We start from the raw sequence: 18,217 nt of genomic DNA, 5'->3' as shown, positions 1-18,217 counted from the left end.
AGAGAGAACAGAGAGAGAGAGAGAGAGACAGACAGAGAGACAGAGAGAGAGAGAGAGAGAGAGAGAGAGAGAGAACACAGAGAGGGGGGGGGAGATGAGAAAACCTGACACCTTCAGCACAAAGGGAGACAAACACCTACCTGGAGGTGACATCGTTCCCTCCCCATATGCTCCCATAGACACAACCACGACAACATGAACAACAACGCCTATAAGATATCCCGCTATCCCCTCAGATGAACCATCAAACAAGCAAAGCGTCAATACAGGATTAAGCTCTGACGGATGTGGCATTAACTATTACAGACTACAAAGGGAAACCCAGACGCGAGCTGCCCAGTGACGCAGCCTACCAGACGAGCTAAATGCCTTATATGCTGGCTTTGAGGCAAGCAACACTGAAGCATGCACGAGAGCACCAGCTGTTCTGGATGACTGTGTGATAACGCTCTCTGTAGCCGATGTGAGCAAGGTCAACATTCACAAAACCGCGGGGCCAGAAGGATTAACAGGACATGTACTCAAGAGCATGTGCGGACCAACTGTCAGGTGGCTTCACTGACATTTTCAACCTCTCCCTGACCGAGTCTGTAACACCTACATGTTTTAAGCAAACCACCATAGTCCCTGTGCCCAAGGAAGTGAAGGTAACCTTCCTAAATCCTTACCGCCCTGTAGCACTCACGTCTGTTGCCATGAAGTGCTTTGAAAGGCTGGTCATGGCTCACATCAACAGCATCCTCCCGGTCACCCCAGACCCACTCTAATTCGCATACCGCCCCAACACATCCACAGATGACGCAATCTCAATCGCACTCCACACTGCCCTTTCCCACCTGGACAAAAGGAACACCTATGTGAGAATGCTGTTCATTGACTACAGCTCAGCGTTCAACACCATAGAACCCTCAAAGCTCATCACTAAGCTAAGGACCCTGGGACTAAACACCTCCCTCTGCAACTGGATTCTGGACTTCCTGACGGGCCGCCCCCAGGTGGTAAGGGTAGACAACAACACATCTGCCACGCTGATCCTCAACACTGGAGCCCCTCAAGGGTGTGTACTTAGTCCCATCCTGTACTCCCTGTGTACCCACGACTACGTGGCCAAACACGGCTCCAACACCAACAATAAGTTTGCTGATGTATATATATGGTAGGCCGGATCACAAACAATGACAAGACAGCCTATAGAGAGGAGGTCAGAGAACTGGCAGTGTGGTGCCAGGACAACAACCCCTCCCTCAATGTGAGCAAGACAAAGGAGCTGATTGTGGACTACAGGAAAAGGCGGGGCCTGTAGGGGTCGAGAGTATCAAGTTCCTTGGTGTCGACATCACCAACGATCCAAACACACCAAGACAGTCATGAAGAGGGCACAACCAAATATTATCAACCTCAAAAGACTGAAAAGATTAATTCCTCATATCCTCAAAAAGTTATACAGCTGCACCATCGAGAGCATCCTGACTGATTACATCACCGCCTGGTATGACAACTGCATGGTTAGTGTAGAAACCAAAAAACAATTGGCCAACAGCAAATCCCTTTAGACAATGTCCTGGACGAAATCTAAATTTAAATTCTGGCAGAAAACCTAAAATGACTAACAACAATGAGAAATGGTTTGATAGAGAATGTAAAAACTTAACAGAAACTGAGAAGACTATCCAACCAAAAACACAGAAAACCAGAAAACCTGAGCCTTCACTGTGGTGAATCACTAAAACAATACAGAAATACACTACGGAAAATGAGGGAACAGCATGACAGAAATCAGCTCAATGTGATTGAAGATTCCATTGAATCAAATCACTTCTGGGAAAATTGGAACACACTAAACAAACAACAGCACAAAGAGCCATCTTTCCAAAATGGAGACGTATGGAAAACCACTCCACTTCAGCCATATAACAAAGAGCAAACAGCAAAAACATTCACATGATAAATTACAAAACTTAGAATCAGCTATTAATGTGCCAGTGAGCACATGAGACGTGGCTTTTAAAAAAGGTTTATTTATTTATTTCACCTTTATTTAACCAGGTATTTATATATATAACCCTAACCCTTTATTTAACTAGGCAAGTCAGTTAAGAACACATTCTTATTTTCAATGACTGCATTGGAACAGTGGGTTAACTGCCTTGTTCAGGGGCAGAACGACAGATTTTCACCTTGTCAGCCCTAGGGATCAATCTTGCAACCTTACAGTTAACTAGTCCAACGCAAAAACAACCTGCCTCTCTCTCGTTGCACTCCACAAGGAGACTGTTACGCGAATGCAGTAAGCAAAGGTAAGTTGCTAGCTTGCATTAAACTTATCTTATAAAAACAATCAATCATAATCACCAGTTAGCTACACATGGTTGATGATATTACTAGATATTATCTAGCGTGTCCTGCATTGCATATAATCTGACTGAGCGGTGGTAGACAGAAGCAGGTGCATAAACATTCATTCAAACAGCACTTTTGTGCGTTTTGCCAGCAGCTCTTCGTTGTGCGTCAAGCATTGCGCTGTTTATGACTTCAAGCCTATCAACTCCCGAGATGAGGCTGGTGTAACCGAAGTGAAATGGCTAGCTAGTTAGCGCGCGCTAACTAGAGGGACGGAAGCTATATTGTTACACTGGCAATACTAAAGTACCTATAAGAACATCCAAGTCAAAGGTTAATGAAATTCAAATGGTACAGAGGGAAATAGTCCTAGAATTCCTATAATAACTACAACCTAAAACATCTTACCTGGGAATATTGAAGACTCATGTTAAAAGGAACCACCAGCTTTTATATGTTCTCATGTTCTGAGCAAGGAACTGAAACGTTAGCTTTCTTACATAGCACATATTGCACTTTTACTTTCTTCTCCAACACTGTGTTTTTGCATTATTTAAACCAAATTGAACACGTTTCATTATTTATTTGAGGCTAAATTGATTTTATTGATGTATTATATTAAGTTAAAATAGGTGTTCATTCAGTATTGTTGTAATTGTCATTATTACAAATAAATAAATACATTTTTCATTATTACAAACAAAAAATCTAATTATTACATTATTACAACAACAACAAAAGGAATCATCGGTGTCAGCTTTTTTGGTCCTCCAATAATCGGTGTCGCTTTTTTGGTCCTCCATTAATCGGTGTCAGCTTTTTTGGCCCTCCATTAATCGGTGGCAGCTTTTTTGGTCCTCCATTAATCGGTGTCAGCTTTTTTTGGTCCTCCATTAATCGGTGTCAGCTTTTTTGGTCCTCCATTAATCGGTGTCAGCTTTTTTGGTCCTCCAATAATCGGTGTCAGCTTTTTTGGTCCTCCATTAATCGGTGTCAGCTTTTTTGGTCCTCCATTAATCAGTGTCAGCTTTTTTGGTCCTCCATTAATCGGTGTCAGCTTTTTTGGTCCTCCAATAATCGGTGTCAGCTTTTTTGGTCCTCCATTAATCGGTGTCAGCTTTTTTGGTCCTCCATTAATCGGTGTCAGCTTTTTTGGTCCTCCATTAATCGGTGTCAGCTTTTTTGGTCCTCCATTAATCGGTGTCAGCTTTTTTGGTCCTCCATTAATCGGTGTCAGCTTTTTTGGTCCTCCATTAATCGGTGTCAGCTTTTTTGGTCCTCCATTAATCGGTGTCAGCTTTTTTGGTCCTCCATTAATCGGTGTCAGCTTTTTTGGTCCTCCATTAATCGGTGTCAGCTTTTTTGGTCCTCCATTAATCGGTGTCAGCTTTTTTGGTCCTCCATTAATCGGTGTCAGCTTTTTTGGTCCTCCATTAATCGGTGTCAGCTTTTTTGGTCCTCCATTAATCGGTGTCAGCTTTTTTGGTCCTCCATTAAGCAGTGTCAGCTTTTTTGGTCCTCCATTAATCGGTGTCAGCTTTTTTTGGTCCTCCATTAATCGGTGTCAGCTTTTTTTCCAATAATCGGTATCGGCGTTGAAAAGTGATAATCGGTCGACCTCTAGTTGAGACCAAATCATGTGAAAACAAAAAGATAACTATTTGACTGTAACCAAAAAACAGAGCACATTGGAACACTATCTGTCCCTAAACAGAGAGTACACAGAATACCTGGCCACTGTGACACTGGCCCAAAGGTAAGAAAAACCTTGACTATGTACAGATGTAGTGTGCATAGCCCTGCTATTGAGAGAGGTCGTCATTATCACGCCCTGATCTGGGCGCCCTGATCTGTCATCCATTTTCCTTATTATCCCCTGTGTATTTATACCTGTGTTCTCTGTCTGTTTGTTGCCAGTTCGTCTTGTTCGTTCCATACCATTCTAACCAGCGTGTTCCTGTCAGCTCCTTTCGTTTCCCAGACTCTCTTTTCTCGTCCACCTCTGCCTGTCCTGACCATGTAACCGCCCACCTGACCTCTCTGCCTGAACCTGTACCCGCCCACCTGACCTCTCTGCCTGACCCTGAGCCTGCCGTCCTGTACATTTTCCTTACCCTGGATTTTCGACCCCTGCCTTGACCTCTCTTTGCCTGCCCCTGTTGCCACAATAAACATTGTTACTGCGACAGTCTGCATCTGGATCTTACCTTGATGCCTGATAGCCATAGGCAGATGTGCACACTGCCCACAAAATGAGGTGGAAACTGAACTGCACTGCCAAATGTATGACCACATTAGAGACACATATTTCCCTCAGATCACACAGACCCACGAAGAAATTTGAAAACAAATCAAACATTGATGAACTCCCATATCTGAAATACCGGAGTCACAGCAGCAAGATGTGTGGTCCGTTGCCACGAGAAAAGGGAAACCAGTGAAGCACAAACACCATTTTAAATACAACCTATATTTATCTGTTATTTTCCTTTCATACTTCAACTACTTGCATCATTGTTACAACGCTGTACATAGCCAATAATATAACATTTCAAATGTTTATATTCTTTGAAAATAAATGTGAGTGTAATGTTTACTAATGCTTCCCTTGTTTATTTCCCATTTGTTGATTGTCTATTCCATTTGCTTTGGCAATGTAAACATACGTTTCCCATACAACTAAAGCCCTTTGAATTAAATGTAATTGAGAGGGGGGAGAGAGAGAGATAGGGGGAGGAGAAACAGGGGAAGAGAGAGACAGAGAGCGGGAGAGAGAGAGAGAGGGGGAGGAGAAACAGGGGAAGAGAGAGACAGAGAGAGGGGGAGAGAGAGAGATAGGGGGAGGAGAAACAGGGGAAGAGAGAGACAGAGAGAGGGGAGAGAGAGAGATAGGGGGAGGAGAAACAGGGGAAGAGAGAGACAGAGAGAGGGGGAGAGAGAGAGATAGGGGGAGGAGAAACAGGGGAAGAGTGAGACAGAGAGAGGGGGAGAGAGAGAGATAGGGGGAGGAGAAACAGGGAAGAGAGAGACAGAAAGAGGGGGAGAGAGAGAGATAGGGGGAGGAGAAACAGGGAAGAGAGAGACAGAGAGAGGGGTAGAGAGAGAGATAGGGGGAGGAGAAACAGGGGAAGAGAGAGACAGAGAGAGGGGGAGAGAGAGAGATAGGGGGAGGAGAAACAGGGGAAGAGAGAGACAGAGAGAGGGGGAGAGAGAGAGATAGGGGAGGAGAAACAGGGGAAGAGACAGAGAGAGAGGGGAGAAAGAGGGGAGAGAAGAGAGAGGGGAGAAGAGAGGGGGAGAAAGAGAGAGAGAAAGAGAGGAGAAGAGAGAGAGAGAGAGAGAGGAGAAAGAGGGGGGATTGTTATGGTCGGTCCACCATTTGCGAAGTGAAACTTGGTCAAAATAAACTTTTGATTTCACCTAATTAAAACATTCTATCATAAAGAGCTCACATGTTGAACTTCATAAAAAACATCTGGTCCCCATCTCATGAGGTTAAATAAAACAATTACTATAGTGTTATAGTGCCTATTAAAGTAACAGGGTTGACTGTAACAGGGTTGTGGATGTAATCTTAAATCAGCCATAAATCCCCAGGGGGATGTCTATATTATAGAGCACTTCATTGTTATTATGGATCCCCATTAGTTCCTGCCAAGGCAGCAGCTACTCTTCCTGGGGTTTATTATGGATCCCCATTAGTTCCAGCCAAGGCAGCAGCTACTCTTCCTGGGGTTTATTATGGATCCCCATTAGTTCCTGCCAAGGCAGCAGCTACTCTTCCTGGGGTTTATTATGGATCCCCATTAGTTCCTGCCAAGGCAGCAGCTACTCTTCCTGGGGTTTATTATGGATCCCCATTAGTTCCTGTCAAGGCAGCAGCTACTCTTCCTGGGGTTTATTATGGATCCCCATTAGTTCCTGCCAAGGCAGCAGCTACTCTTCCTGGGGTTTATTATGGATCCCCATTAGTTCCTGCCAAGGCAGCAGCTACTCTTCCTGGGGTTTATTATGGATCCCCATTAGTTCCTGCCAAGGCAGCAGCTACTCTTCCTGGGGTTTATTATGGATCCCCATTAGTTCCTGCCAAGGCAGCAGCTACTCTTCCTGGGGTTTATTATGGATCCCCATTATTATGGGGGCAGCAGCTACTCTTCCTGGGGTTTATTATGGATCCCCATTAGTTCCCAAGGCAGCAGCTTCTTCCTGGGGTTTATTATGTTTAGTTCCTGCCAAGGCAGCAGCTACTCTTCCTGGGGTTTATTATGGATCCCCAAGTTCCTGCAAGGCAGCAGCTACTCTTCCTGGGGTTTATCCCCATTAAAGCCAAGAACCTTCCTGGGGTTTATTATGCTCCCTTAGTTCCTGCCAAGGCAGCAGCTACTCTTCCTGGGGTTTATTATGGATCCCCATTGTTCCTAGCCAAGCAGCAGCTTTAGGTACTCCCAGCCAAGGCAGCAGCTACTCTTCCTGGGGTTTATTATGGATCCCCATTAGTTCCTGTCAAGGCAGCAGCTACTCTTCCTGGGGTTTATTATGGATCCCCATTAGTTCCTGTCAAGGCAGCAGCTACTCTTCCTGGGGTTTATTATGGATCCCTTAGTAGAACACTGGGTCAAGGCAGAAGCTAGTCTTCCTGGGGTTTAGGCCCATTAGCTGGACAAGGCGGGTTTATTATGCCCCATTAGAGAACAGCTACTTTCCTGGGGTTTATTATGGATCCCCATTAGTTCCTTCCTGGGGTTTATTATGGATTCCCATGGCAGCAGCTTACTCTTCCTGGGGTTTATTATGGATCCCCAGTTCCCTGTCAAGGCAGCAGCTCTCTTCCTGGGGTTTATTATGGATCCCCCCATTAGTTCTGCTCAAGACAGCAGCAGCTACTCTTCCTGGGGTTTATTATGGATCCCCATTAGTTCCTGTCAAGGCAGCAGCTACTCTTCCTGGGGTTTATTATGGATCCCCATTAGTTCCTGCCAAGGCAGCAGCTACTCTTCCTGGGGTTTATTATGGATCCCCATTAGTTCCTGTCAAGGCAGCAGCTACTCTTCCTGGGGTTTATTATGGATCCCCATTAGTTCATTACTCTTCCTGGGGTTTATTATGGATCCCCATTAGTTCCTGTCAAGGCAGCAGCTACTCTTCCTGGGGTTTATTATGGATCCCCATTAAAGCCATAGAACCTGGTTGGTTAGCTACCTGCAGATTCATGCAGGGTAGTAACGTCATGAGTTGAGATTATGGTTCATTGTTTAGCTAGCTAGCAGGACACCACTAATCTAAGGTACTTTCAACTCCAGAACACAGGACACCACTAATCTAAGGTTATTTCAACTCCTGAACACAGGACACCACTCATCTAAGGTTTGTTCCACTCCAGAACACAGGACACAGTGAAATAGAAGAAGTCAGGCCATGATGAAGAAAATAGCCCCTGTAACTTTGAGAACAACTAATATTTCTTTATTGCCTCCATCAATCTAGTTGTCTAGCTGTCCCATTGATTCTGTGATTACTGGTGTAATATGTTGTAGGATTCTGAATGTCACAACAGGAAGTAGAGAATGGAATCAATACAAGGTCAGCTGAACCCATCTGCTCCTACAGACAGAGGCTGTATCCCCAATGGCACCCTGTTCCCAGAGCCCTATCAGAGCCATAGGGCTCTGGTCAACAGTAGGGCACTGTATAGGGAATAGGATGCCATTTGGGACACACACACAGACAGGCTCCTGGTGACTCTGGGGGAAGAGAGGAGCATCAAAGTAGATTGGTCCCTATGCTGCATCAAGACGCAGACTATGGGTTCACTGTCTGGGGTCCAGTCAAGTCAGTCAGAAAGAACAACAGTTTCCATTGATGGCCAGACAATCTTTTCTCCTCGGATAGTAATTCTGCTGTCTTGGCCTTTCGCTGTTTGGGAATGGTGGCAAGGGATCACACTCTGAAAAAAGTTGTATCAGTTGTTAAACAGATATCGAACAGTCCGATTCATCCCAACACAATACAAAATGTGTACAATGTTGCAGCCTATACAACTAAACAACATCGGGAACTATCAGAAAACAAATCTATGTAAATGTCTGAGACCCATTAAATCTGTCATTCTTTGAAATGTGAATAAGCTCTCCTGCCACGGTGTCTTTAATCCTATTGTTTGTCTGTAGTGCTATTATGTATTCAAAGATGTACCCTGCTACGTATTCCCTTCTGTTAGTCAGTCAATAAAAAAGCTTTCCAAAAGAAGCCCGAGGCGCTGTGGCCCGCGCCTGCTCCTCCCGCTGCTACGGCATAGAATCAGGAATCAGCTCGGTCTATCTGGGCAGACTGGCTTACGAAATGAGCACGTTACGACTGATGAACACGTTATGACTGATGAACACGTTACGACTGATGAACACGTTACGACTGATGAACACGTTACGACTGATGAACACGTTACGACTGATGAACACGTTATGAACACGTTACGACTGATGAACACGTTACGACTGATGAACACGTTATGACTGATGAACACGTTATGACTGATGAACACGTTACGACTGATGAACACGTTATGATGAACACGTTACGACTGATGAACACGTTACGACTGATGAACACGTTACCACTGATGAACACGTTATGACTGATGAACACGTTATGACTGATGAACACGTTATGACTGATGAACACGTTATGACTGATGAACACGCTACGACTGATGAACACGTTACGACTGATGAACACGTTATGACTGATGAACACGTTATGACTGATGAACACGTTATGAACACGCTACGACTGATGAACACGTTATGACTGATGAACACGTTACGACTGATGAACACGTTACGACTGATGAACACGTTATGACTGATGAACACGTTACCACTGATGAACACGTTACGACTGATGAACACGTTATGACTGATGAACACGTTATGACTGATGAACACGTTACGACTGATGAACACGTTATGACTGATGAACACGTTACGACTGATGAACACGTTACCACTGATGAACACGTTACGACTGATGAACACGTTACGACTGATGAACACGTTATGACTGATGAACACGTTACGACTGATGAACACGTTACGACTGATGAACACGTTATGCCTGATGAACACGTTATGAACACGTTATGAACACGTTATGAACACGTTATGACTGATGAACACGTTATGAACACGTTATGACTGATGAACACGTTACCACTGATGAACACGTTACGACTGATGAACACGTTATGACTGATGAACACGTTATGACTGATGAACACGTTATGACTGATGAACACGTTACGACTGATGAACACGTTATGACTGATGAACACGTTATGACTGATGAACACGTTATGACTGATGAACACGTTATGACTGATGAACACGTTACGACTGATGAACACGTTATGACTGATGAACACGTTATGACTGATGAACACGTTATGACTGATGAACACGTTATGACTGATGAACACGTTACGACTGATGAACACGTTATGAACACGTTATGAACACGTTATGACTGATGAACACGTTATGAACACGTTACGACTGATGAACACGTTATGACTGATGAACACGTTACGACTGATGAACACGTTTAGACTGATGAACACGTTATGAACACGCATTCACTGATGAACACGTTAGAACACGTGGAACACCACTGATGAACACGTTATGACTGATGAACACGTTATGACTGATGAACACGTTATGACTGATGAACACGTTATGAACACGTTACGACTGATGAACACGTTATGAACACGTTACCACTGATGAACACGTTATGACTGATGAACACGTTATGAACACGTTATGAACACGTTACCACTGATGAACACGTTATGACTGATGAACACGTTACACTGATGAACACGGTCTTGTGAACACGTTATGACTGATGAACACGTTATGACTGATGAACACGCGATGACTGATGAACACGCTATGACTGATGAACACGTTATGAACACGTTATGAACACGTTACCACTGATGAACACGTTACCACTGATGAACACGTTATGACTGATGAACACGTTAGGACTGATGAACACGTTATGAACACGTTATGACTGATGAAAACGTTACGACTGATGAACACGTTATGACTGATGAACACGTTATGACTGATGAACACGTTACGACTGATGAACACGTTACGACTGATGAACACGTTATGACTGATGAACACGTTACGACTGATGAACACGCTACGACTGATGAACACGTTACAACTGATGAACACGTTACCACTGATGAACACGTTACGACTGATGAACACGTTATGACTGATGAACACGTTATGAACACGCTACGACTGATGAACACGTTATGACTGATGAACACGTTATGAACACGTTACGACTGATGAACACGTTATGACTGATGAACACGTTATGACTGATGAACACGTTACCACTGATGAACACGTTACGACTGATGAACACGTTACGACTGATGAACACGTTAAGACTGATGAACACGTTACGACTGATGAACACGTTAGGACTGATGAACACGTTATGACTGATGAACACGTTATGACTGATGAACACGTTAGGACTGATGAACACGTTATGAACACGTTACGACTGATGAACACGTTATGACTGATGAACACGTTATGACTGATGAACACGTTATGACTGATGAACACGTTACCACTGATGAACACGTTACCACTGATGAACACGTTATGACTGATGAACACGTTACGACTGATGAACACGTTATGAACACGTTACGACTGATGAACACGGTATGACTGATGAACACGTTACGACTGATGAACACGGTATGACTGATGAACACGTTACGACTGATGAACACGTTACCACTGATGAACACGTTATGACTGATGAACACGTTACCACTGATGAACACGTTACCACTGATGAACACGTTATGACTGATGAACACGTTATGACTGATGAACACGTTACGACTGATGAACACGTTACGACTGATGAACACGTTACGACTGATGAACACGTTATGAACACGTTATGACTGATGAACACGTTATGACTGATGAACACGTTACGACTGATGAACACGTTATGAACACGTTATGACTGATGAACACGTTATGAACACGTTATGACTGATGAACACGTTACGACTGATGAACACGTTATGAACACGCTACGACTGATGAACACGTTATGAACACGCTACGACTGATGAACACGTTAAATCAGACTGGATGAACACGTTATGACTGATGAACACGTTATAGTCTTTGATGAACACGCTCAGTTTATGATCTGATGAACACGTTATATACTGATGAACACGGTTACGATCCTGATGAACACGTTATGACTGATGAACACGTTATGAACACGTTATGAACACGTTATGACTGATGAACACGTTATGAACACGTTATGACTGATGAACACGTTACCACTGATGAACATGTTATGACTGATGAACACGTTACGACTGATGAACACGTTATGACTGATGAACACGTTATGACTGATGAACACGTTATGACTGATGAACACGGGTTACTGACTGATGAACACGTGGTTGAACACGTTACTGAACATCGTTACTCACTGATGAACACGTTATGAACACGTTACGACTGATGAACACGTTATGACTGATGAACACGTTATGACTGATGAACACGTTATGACTGATGAACACGTTACGACTGATGAACACGTTATGAACACGTTATGAACACGTTACGACTGATGAACACGTTATGAACATCGTTACTGTATGATGAACACGTTATGAACACGCTGGGTTACTGATGAACACGTTATGACTGATGAACACGTTATGACTGATGAACACGTTATGACTGATGAACACGTTACGACTGATGAACACGTTATGAACACGTTACGACTGATGAACACGTTATGAACACGTTACCACTGATGAACACGTTATGACTGATGAACACGTTATGACTGATGAACACGTTATGAACACGTTATGAACACGTTACCACTGATGAACACGTTATGACTGATGAACACGTTACGACTGATGAACACGTTATGAACACGTTATGACTGATGAACACGTTATGACTGATGAACACGTTATGACTGATGAACACGTTATGACTGATGAACACGTTATGAACACGTTATGAACACGTTACCACTGATGAACACGTTACGACTGATGAACACGTTATGACTGATGAACACGTTAGGACTGATGAACACGTTATGACTGATGAACACGTTATGACTGATGAACACGTTATGAACATGTTATGAACACGTTACCACTGATGAACACGTTATGACTGATGAACACGTTATGACTGATGAACACGTTATGACTGATGAACACGTTACCACTGATGAACACGTTACCACTGATGAACACGTGGTATGACTGATGAACACGTGGTTACGACCCTGATGAACACGTTATGACTGATGAACACGGTTATGACTGATGAACACGTTACATTTGTGATGAACCCGTTACGACTGATGAACACGTTACCACTGATGAACACGTTATGACTGATGAACACGCTACGACTGATGAACACGTCTACTGATGAACACGTTATGACTGATGAACACGCTACCACTGATGAACACGCTATGACTGATGAACACGTGGTTACTGATGAACACGTTACCACTGATGAACACGTTACCACTGATGAACACGCTTCGACTGATGAACACGTTATGACTGATGAACACGTTACCACTGATGAACACGTTATGACTCCATGAACACGTTATGACTGATGAACACGCTTACTGACTGATGAACACGTTATGACTGATGAACACGGACCACTGATGAACACGTTACCACTGATGAACACGCGAGCTCAACACGTTATGACTGATGAACACGGGAGTTACTGATGAACACGCTCGACTGATGAACACGTTATGACTGATGAACACGTTACGACTGATGAACACGCTACGACTGATGAACACGTTACAACTGATGAACACGTTACCACTGATGAACACGTTACCACTGATGAACACGTTATGACTGATGAACACGTTATGACTGATGAACACGTTATGAACACGTTATGACTGATGAACATGTTACGAAACTGATGAACACGTTATGACCAGATGAACACGTTCATGACTGATGAACAGTCAGGTTTCAAGACTATGAACACGCAACTGATGAACACGTCTATCTGATGAACACGTTACCACTGATGAACACGTTACCACTGATGAACACGTTATGACTGATGAACACGCCTTCGACTGATGAACACGTTACAACTGATGAACACACCCTCTCCGAGATGAACACATTACCACTGATGAACACGGATTGCGTACTGATGAACAGTCTACCAGGTGATGAACACGATCCACTGATGAACCACTCAGTGTTATGACCCCAGGGCTCTGTTCTATGGCACCCTAGTCCCTTCATAGTGCACAACTTGAGTTGTTCTTAACTGACTTGCCTAGTTAAATAAAGGTTCAATTAAAAACATAATGTTGTTGATGATCCCTGGGTTACTGTATATAGTCTACTCAGTGGTTATGATCCCTGGGTTACTGTATATAGTCTACTCAGTGGTTATGATCCCTGGATTACTGTATATAGTCTACTCAGTGGTTATGATCCCTGGGTTACTGTATATAGTCTACTCAGTGGTTATGATCCCTGGGTTACTGTATATAGTCTACTCAGTGGTTATGATCCCTGGGTTACTGTATATAGTCTACTCAGTGGTTATGATCCCTGGGTTACTGTATATAGTCTACTCAGTGGTTATGATCCCTGGGTTACTGTATATAGTCTACTCAGTGGTTATGATCCCTGGGTTACTGTATATAGTCTACTCAGTGGTTATGATCTCTGGGTTAGTGTATATAGTCTACTCAGTGGTTATGATCCCTGGGTTACTGTATATAGTCTACTCAGTGGTTATGATCCCTGGGTTACTGTATATAGTCTACTCAGTGGTTATGTGTTGATGATACCTGGGTTACTGTATATAGTCTACTCAGTGGTTATGATCCCTGGGTTACTGTATATAGTCTACTCAGTGGTTATGTGTTGATGATACTGGCCCCCTGTATATAGTCTACTCAGTGGTTATGTGTTGATGATACCTGGGTTACTGTATATAGTCTACTCAGTGGTTATGATCCCTGGGTTACTGTATATAGTCTACTCAGTGGTTATGATCCCTGGGTTACTGTATATAGTCTACTCAGTGGTTATGTGTTGATGATACCTGGGTTACTGTATATAGTCTACTCAGTGGTTATGATCCCTGGGTTACTGTATATAGTCTACTCAGTGGTTATGTGTTGTTGATACCTGGGTTACTGTATATAGTCTACTCAGTGGTTATGATCCCTGGGTTACTGTATATAGTCTACTCAGTGGTTATGATCCCTGGGTTACTGTATATAGTCTACTCAGTGGTTATGATCCCTGGGTTACTGTATATAGTCTACTCAGTGGTTATGTGTTATGATCCCTGGGTTACTGTATATAGTCTACTCAGTGGTTATGTGTTGTTGATGATCCCTGGGTTACTGTATATAGTCTACTCAGTGGTTATGATCCCTGGGTTACTGTATATAGTCTACTCAGTGGTTATGATCCCTGGGTTACTGTATATAGTCTACTCAGTGGTTATGATCCCTGGGTTACTGTATATAGTCTACTCAGTGGTTATGATCCCTGGGTTACTGTATATAGTATACTCAGTGGTTATGATCTCTGGGTTACTGTATATAGTCTACTCAGTGGTTATGTGTTGATGATCCCTGGGTTACTGTATATAGTCTACTCAGTGGTTATGTGTTGTTTCCTTCGCATGAAAACCAAAGCAAAAATAATATGAAGTTTTGGACAAACAAGTGATGCTTCTTGATAATCAGTGTTTATTCTCCAAAAAAACAAATGACTTGCAGGAACACGTGTTTGTTGGGAGGGAATTTGAATTAGTTTGACATTTGGCAATGTTAAACCAACAGGACCAAATGAAAATAGAAACGGAACAAGTGACAGACTATAGCTCAGAACGATGTCTGAAAAGAGAGGGAGAGAGAGAAACCCTCCTCGTTCCGGTCTCGTTGGAGGACTTACCGATATTGACCTCGTCGTCCGTCTCTGCGTCTCCTATACACTCAAACTGGAACTCCTGGAGGGACTGAGAGAACTTCTGGACCGCAGTAGACAGATCTGGAGGCAGAGAGGGTATGTGTCATAGAGATATACACAGATCTGGAGGCAGAGAGGGTCTGTGTCAGTCATAGAGATATACACAGATCTGGTGGAGGCAGAGAGGGTATGTGTCATAGAGATATACACAGATCTGGAGGCAGAGAGGGTATGTGTCATAGAGATATACACAGATCTGGTGGAGGCAGAGAGGGTATGTGTCATAGAGATATACACAGATCTGGTGGAGGCAGAGAGGGTATGTGTCATAGAGATATACACAGATCTGGTGGAGGCAGAGAGGGTATGTGTCATAGAGATATACACAGATCTGGTGGAGGCAGAGAGGGTATGTGTCATAGAGATATACACAGATCTGGTGGAGGCAGAGAGGGTATGTGTCATAGAGATATACACAGATCTGGGAGACAGAAGTCCGGATCCTAGTCTCGGTTTGAGCTATAGAGGGTGGCAGTGCTACGGCTAAGCGAGCAGGGTGACGTATATAGTATACCATTATACCATGTACAGTATACCATTATAACATGTATATCGTATAACATACATAGTATACCATTATACCATGTACAGTATACCATTATAACATGTATATAGTATAGCATTATACCTTGTATATAGAATAACATACATAGTATACCATTATACCATGTATATAGTATAACATTATATAATGTATATAGTATACCATTATACTATGTATATAGTATACCATTATACCATGTATATAATATACCATGTATATAGTATACCATTATACCATGTATATAGTATAACATTATATAATGTATATAGTATACCATTAAACCATATTTATAGTATACCATTAAACAATATATATAGTATACCATTATATCATGTATATAGTATACCATGTATATAGTATAACATATATAGTATACCAATATACCATGTGTACAGTATACCATTATAACATGTATATAGTATACCATTATACTATGTATATAGTATACCATTATACCATGTATATAATATACCATGTATATAGTATACCATTATACCATGGATAAAGTATAACATACATAGTATACCATTATACCATGTATATAGTATACCATACATAGTATACTATTATAACATGTATATAGTATACAATTATACCATGTATATGGTATACCATTATACCATGTATATTGTATACCATTATATCATGTATATAGTATACCATTATACCATGTATATAGTATACCATTATACCATGTATATAGTATACCATTATACCGTGTATATAGTATACCATTATACCGTGTATATAGTATACCATTATACCATGTATATAGTATACCACTATACCATGTATATAGTATACCATTATACCATGTATATAGTATACCATTATACCATGTATATTGTATACCATTATATCATGTATATAGTATACCATTATACCATGTATATAGTATACCATTATACCATGTATATAGTATACCATTATACCATGTATATTGTATACCATTATATCATGTATATAGTATACCATTATACCATGTATATAGTATACCATACATAGTATACTATTATAACATGGATATAGTATACAATTATACAATGTATATAGTATACCATTATACCATGTATATTGTATACAATTATATCATGTATATAGTATACCATGTATATAGTATACCATGTATATAGTATACCATACATAGTATACTATTATAACATGTATATAGTATACCATTATACCAAGTATATAGTATACCATGTATATAGTATACCATGTATATAGTATACCATACATAGTATACTATTATAACATGTATATAGTATACCATACATAGTATACTATTATAACATGTATATAGTAGACCATTATACCATGTATATAGTATACCATTATACCATGTATATTGTATACCATTATACCATGTATATAGTATACCATTATATCATGTATATAGTATACCATCATACCATGTATATAGTATACCATTATACCATGTATATAGTATACCATATATATAGTATACCATTACATCATGTATATAGTATACCATACATAGTATACTATTATACCATGTATATAGTATACCATTATACCATGTATATAGTATACCATTATACGATGTATATAGTATACCATTATACCATGTATATAGTATACCATTATACCATGTATATAGTATACCATTATATCATGTATATAGTATACCATTATACCATGTATATAGTATACCATTATACCATGTATATAGTATACCATATATATAGTATACCATTACATCATGTATATAGTATACCATTATACCATGTATATAGTATAGCATACATAGTATACTATTATAACATGTATATAGTATACCATTATATCATGTATATAGTATACCATTATACCATGTATATGGTATACCATTATACCATGTATATAGTATACCATTATACCATGTATATAGTATACCATACATAGTATACCATTATACCATGTATATAGTATACCATTATACCATGTATATAGTATACCATACATAGTATACCATTATACCATGTATATAGTATACCATTATACCATGTATATAGTATACCATTATACCATGTATATAGTATACCATTATACCATGTGTATAGTATACCATTATACCATGTATATAGTATACCATACATAGTATACCATTATACCATGTATATAGTATACCATACATAGTATACCATTATACCATGTATATA

The 18,217-nt window shown here is 41.1% G+C and overlaps 1 pseudogene; it reads right to left on the bottom strand.

Annotated features, from left to right (window-relative positions):
• The window catches only part of LOC115127724 (rho GTPase-activating protein 42-like), a 249,534-nt pseudogene that overhangs the window by 200,495 nt on the left and 30,822 nt on the right, over positions 1-18,217 (bottom strand).

This window comes from Oncorhynchus nerka, linkage group LG11 (assembly GCF_034236695.1).
Source record: "Oncorhynchus nerka isolate Pitt River linkage group LG11, Oner_Uvic_2.0, whole genome shotgun sequence".
NCBI lineage: Eukaryota > Metazoa > Chordata > Actinopteri > Salmoniformes > Salmonidae > Oncorhynchus > Oncorhynchus nerka.
This window is presented reverse-complemented; position numbering and strand designations above follow the sequence as displayed.